The sequence below is a fragment of the Triticum aestivum genome, chromosome 7A, assembly GCF_018294505.1.
Source record: "Triticum aestivum cultivar Chinese Spring chromosome 7A, IWGSC CS RefSeq v2.1, whole genome shotgun sequence".
In the NCBI taxonomy this organism is placed as follows: domain Eukaryota; kingdom Viridiplantae; phylum Streptophyta; class Magnoliopsida; order Poales; family Poaceae; genus Triticum; species Triticum aestivum.
Genome location: NC_057812.1, coordinates 16,613,022 through 16,618,997, shown reverse-complemented (window position 1 = coordinate 16,618,997; position 5,976 = coordinate 16,613,022).

The window sequence follows — 5,976 nt, the reverse complement described above, 5'->3', positions numbered from 1 at the left end:
TGAGTTCACGTCCTACGAGTCTAGTGAGCCGCTCGACGACGCGTCGAGCCGGTCTTTGGGTGGGCTGCATAAACATATTTGACATGAGGAAAAGTTGTGCAATAAACGAATACTATAAATTACTCTGGTATCTAGATGCTTACGATTTGGCCAGGGGCTTGGCCCTAGGCGCCCACTCCTCTCCGCCGCTGTCGGCGTCGGTAGAGCAGTCCGGAGGAAGGGTTTTCCCCTTCTTGGACCCTTCGGCCTCCCCAGTTGGGGCAGCCTTCCTTTTCTTCCCTTCCCCCGCTGGAGCGGGAGGGGTCTCTTCTTCCTCCTCCTCGTCTTCACGGCAGGAGAGCGTCTTGGATTCATCGGATGATGAATCCGACACCTCCGGGCTTCGGGCACTCTTTCGAGTCCCCGTGGCCTTCTTCTTGACCTTCTTCTGCGGCACCACATAGGGTGCCGGAACTAGCAGCTTCGTCAAGCGAGCATCCGCTGGGCCTTCGGGCAAAGGAGCCGCACAGTTGATCTGTCCGAAGGTCACCTGCCAATCCTGTCAAAGGTAAGGGAGTTTAGATCCCGCATGGAGTCAAACTATGAAAAACTGATGCCCTGTAAAAGGAAAAAATAGCTTACCGCGAGAGCGTGACACTGCGCACTGAATCCGCGATCCTCAGCAGCAGATGCGGGAGCCTCAGCGCCCTTGAAAAGCACCTTCCAGGCATCTTCGTACGTCGTGTCGAAGAGCCTGTTCAGATTTTGGTGCCGCGCCGGGTCGAACTCCCACAGGTTGAAAGCCCGTTGTTGGCACGGGAGGATCAAGCGGATGAGCATAACCTGGACTACGTTGACAAGTTTGAGCTTCTTGTCCACCAGGGTTTTGACGCATGTCTAGAGTCCGGTTAGCTCTCCTTTTTTACCCCATGACAGGCCCGTATCTTTCCAGGACGTGAGCCGCGTTGGGGGTCCGGACCGGAATTCGGGGGGTGCGACCCATTCAGCGTCGCGCGGCTCGGTGATGTAAAACCACCCCGATTGCCACCCCTTCAGGGTCTCCACAAAGGAGCCCTCGAGCCAGAGGACGTTGGCCATCTTGCCCACCATGGCGCCTCCGCACTCCGCTTGGCTGCCGCTCACCACCTTCGGCTTGACGTTGAAGGTCTTGAGCCATAGGACGAAATGGGGGCGGATGCGGAGGAAGGCCTCGCACACGACGATAAACTCCGAGATGTTGAGGACGAAGTTCGGGGCCAGATCGTGGAAATCCAGGCCGTAGTAGAACATGAGCCCCCGGACAAATGGGTGGAGAGGGAAGCCCAGTCCGCGGAGGAAATGGGGGAGAAACACCACCCTCTCATGGGGCCTAGGGGTGGGGATGAGCTGCCCCTTCTTGGGGAGCCGGTACGTGATGTCGTTAGACAGGTATCCGGCCTTCCTCAGCTTTTTGATATGTCCCTCCGTGACGGAGGAGACCATCCACTTGCCTCCCGCTCCGGACATGGCTGGAGAAGGTTGAGGTGGGGAGTGCGGACTTGGGCGCTGGAGCTCGAGTGCACAAGAATGGATAGGCGAAGGAGGAAGAAGGTGTAGGTGAAAAGGTGGATTCTTATCCCCTTATATGGGTGAACACAACTATATGTCCCCACCAGCCTAGTAAAACTCGCTTATCTCCAAGCGCCGTAATTGATGGCGCGGTTGGGTTACCCACGCCCGTATTGATGAGAATCCCAGAATAAGGGGACACGATCTCTGCTTTAACAAGACGTGCCAAGGAAACCGCCTCGCATAACGCACTGAGATGGGATAGTAAAACGGTTCGAATAAAAGCTTGGCCATAGTGTGATGACACACTATGGAATACGTCAGCAGATTAGATTTGTGTAAATATTATTCTCTCTATGGCAATATGTGGAAACTTATTTTGCAGAGCCGGACACTATCTTTGTGTTCAAAATCTTCTATGAAGTACTTGGAGGAGGAACCCGCCTTGCAATGCCGAAGACAATATGCGCGCCGGACTCGTCTTCATTGAAGCCTGGTTCAGGGGCTACTAAGGGAGTCCTGGATTAGGGGGTGTCCGGATGGCCGGACTATACCTTCAGCCGGACTCCTGGACTATGAAGATACAAGATTGAAGACTTCGTCCCGCGTCCGGAAGGGACTTTCCTTGGCGTAGAAGGCAAGCTTGGCGATACGGATATGCAGATCTCCTACCATTGTAACCGACTCTATGTAACCCTAACCCTACCCGGTGTCTATATAAACAGGAGGGTTTTAGTCCGTAGGACAACATACACATCAACAATCATACCATAGGCTAGCTTCTAGGGTTTAGCCTCCTCGATCTCGTGGTAGATCTACTCTTGTACTACCCATATCATCAATATTAATCAAGCAGGACGTAGGGTTTTACCTCCATCGAGAGGGCCCGAACCTGGGTAAAACTTCGTGTCCCTTGTCTCCTGTTACCATCCGGCCTAGACGCACAGTTCGGGACCACCTACCCAAGATCCACCGGTTTTGACACCGACACATATATTGACATCAGGAAGCAAAGAGTCACACACGGCATCTTATGCACGATGGCATAGGCGAAATATGCAGTTGTTTCAAGCTAAATCTATTACAAGGCTTTAAAGAGCCCACAAAGATGGTTCTCACTCTTCCCTCGCCGGTTCACCTCCTTCTGTTAATCGAAAGCTGGGATTGGACCAGTCAAAGCCGTTCACGGCAATGAACTCTGCTTCATCATCAATCAGGCTAGCCGGATCAACTTCTGGAGCAAACATATGTTGACGAACCGGCGGGATAAGGTCTGTCACCTTGTAAGAGGGAGTCGCCATCTTCTTATTCTCCAAATCAAAACCCGGCTGATATTTGTCAATGTTGGTCTCATCTCCAAGAATGGTAGCCTGAGGTAGAACTCCCCTCACGCAAGTAACAAAGTCATCCTGCTCAAATAGAGACCCGTCTTCCTTCACGGTAGGGTACCCCCTGGCTACATCCGCCGGGTCTAGATCTGGCACCCAGGCTTTGGAGCGGCTCAGGGCAGTCAAGGCTCCGGCTTTGGCACAGGATCGTTTGAATTCTTGAAACCTGGCGGGTAAGATTGACAATTTTTTCAAGACATCACTGAGCCGGTTGGGTCCTTGGTTGGCAGGAGAGATAGCAGCAAGTGCTCGTTGAGCGCCAGTGTACAACTGTTCCACTAAGGTATAGACCGCCTTTAGTTTAGTCACATTATCTTGGCTCAGATTTTTGCTTCGCGGGCCTGCACATATTTTTTAAACAAGGGGTCAGCAGGCGGTTTATATTCTGGGTCAAAAGAAGGTACAAAAGATCAGTACAGATGGCACCAAAGATGGCGGAAACCATTTGAGACACCCGGTTCTTTAAGCCGGTAAGCTCCGTGGTAACCTCCTCAAGAGCCGCTTCAGCTTTTTCAGCGTGTTGTGTCAGCAGTGTCTTTTCTTCGGCCCAGGATTTCTTTTTGGCCGTCAAGCTGGTTTTCAATTTTGCCGTCTCAGCAAGACTCAATTGAAGTTTAGAATCAGCAGACTTGATTTCTGCCTCTTGATCCGCCAGCCGGGTCTTTGCATCAGTTAATTGGGAGCCCAATTCAGATAGGGCGTTCTACAAAACATAAACAGGTGTGTCAAGGCTTAAACTAAAAGTTATAAAGATTCAAGTCTCAAGTACTTTGCACTGCAATACCACTTGACACTTGGGGCTAATGTCTGTTAAAACAATTTCTTATGAATTTTATATATTTCAAGTCCCAAGTACCTTACAAAGTAACTGCACTTGCCACTTGGGGGCTAATGTATGACATTTAGAAAGTCTTTCAAGATTAAACCGGATTAAAATATTTATTGGGACTGACACAAGACAATTATGAAAGTAAGTACCGGCTCATTTATGATCAAGTGAACCGGCCCTTGGGGACTACATGTGAAGTTTGCACTATTCTGTTGGACTTTTTTAAAGACTTAGAGATAAAGTATCCATCTATATCATAAAGTCTCCAAATCATTCAGAATCATCATCTGAAGACTTGGGGGCTGTCAGAGTATAAGTAAACCGGAGAACATACATACCTCATATTTCAGCTGAAGTTGCTTGACCATCTCAATCTCTGACTCACGACTGGAATGAACATGGCTGAGATAGCTGGATAGTATGTCATTAGCATTCAGATGACTGTAGTGGGAGATATCAAAATGCACTTTCTGTCTTTCCAGGGCTTATTGTTTAGCGGTGTGTCGAGCTAACACGGTGGGAGTCCCCGGCTCAACAAAACAGCTTCTAGTGATCAGAACGTCATGATCAGAAGATGATGGCGGGTTAGCCGAGCTGGATGGTCCGGTAGTAGAGGGGTTAACAATGGTGTCATCAGCTGACGGCTCAGGAGGGTCTAATTGAGTGTCAGCAGCCGGGTCTTCTGGTGCTTCAGTTCGAGGGGGAGAAGTTGGCATGGCCGGTTCAGGAGCAAGGACTGACGGGTCTTCCGCCGGTTTAGTCACCATGGCCTTCTTGGACTTGGCTTGATCACTAAGAAAGATGTTATGAGACAGTTAGTACAATGATGCAGTTTGAAAGACACAGAGGAAAGATGATTTTTTTCCTTACCCAGGGGTAGTCTTGAAAGCCGGAAATTGAGTCTGAGACGAATCGCCAGAAGAGCGAGACACCTCCTTCAAAGATAAAATAAAGTTAGTAATGCAAGGGAGCAGATCCGTTAATGGAAAGTAAAAGATGAAGATAAAAGAGACCTCATTTTGGCGTTTTTTAGGAGTTTGTTGAGGAATGGAAGGCGGTTCATCGTCGTTCCAGGCCTGACGACGACTTTCATGTTGCTGCTTTTTCAAAAGAAAATGAGGGTCTAAATAAGCCAAAGGGTGTGAAAACCTTACTTTCCGGGTTACCAGTCGAACTTTCTGTCTTAGCAAATGGGCTGAGTGGGAGGAAATAGTTACCTCTTCTTCTACAGCCTGACTGGCCCCCGTGTCATCCTGGCAATAGCTAGTGTTAATAAGGTTATTAAAAAACTAGCCAAGGGAGTCAAGGGCTACCTCCAACTCAGAATCATCGTCAAGTTTCAACAGGTCCTCAGCAGTGCTCTTTTTCTTCTTGGACCTCCGGGTCGTCTTCTTGGCAGCTATGGTGGCGGCTCTGGCCTTCTTGGCGGCTTCATGATCATACTTGGCTTTCCAGAAGTCAGATTTAGCCTGTAAACAAGTAAAACAAGATGGAAGGTCAGGCAAGTATTTAAAACTGCTGACGAAAATACAAAGAGGAAGTGGTCAGGGGTTCTTTACTTCTGGCGCCGGGTTAAGTTTGCAGAAGGGGTTTAACCCGACTTTACTGCAGTCTTCATATTTGCCGTTCACCAGAAGGGTCGACATTGAAACAATATCCTCTTCAGTTAGTTGAACGGAGCTGTGACGAAGAGAGTCATCTAGGCCTCCACCATATTCATACATCAATTTGGATCGGCGGCTTAGAGGGATGACCCGCAACGCGACCCAGCAATGAGTCAAATCAACTCCAGTTAAGCCGTTCCCCAGTAAGGTGTTAATCCTTTTAATTGATGGAATAAGCTCCTTTCATTCATCAGCAGTAAGCTTGTCAGGGAGCGAAAATTTGGAATCTAGACAATCCGCGCGATAACCCGACAGTGGTTTCTCATTGGCTGGTGAAGTGTCTTGACAGTAGAACTAGGTCTGATTCCAGTCTTTGGGATGACTTGGCAAGACTATTAGGGGGAAGACCACGCCCTGTCGGCGTTGAATTGAGATGCCTCCAAGTTCTAAGCTAGGGCCATTGGTACACTCATTCTGGCGGTTCAGATAAAAATACTCTCTAAAGAGCTCCACAATCAGTTCTTCTTGAAGATACACCTCACAGAGAACTTGGAAATTGCAGATATTGGATATGGAATTGGGCCCAAGATCTTGAGGGTGAAGTTTGAAAAGGTGAAGGACGTCTCTA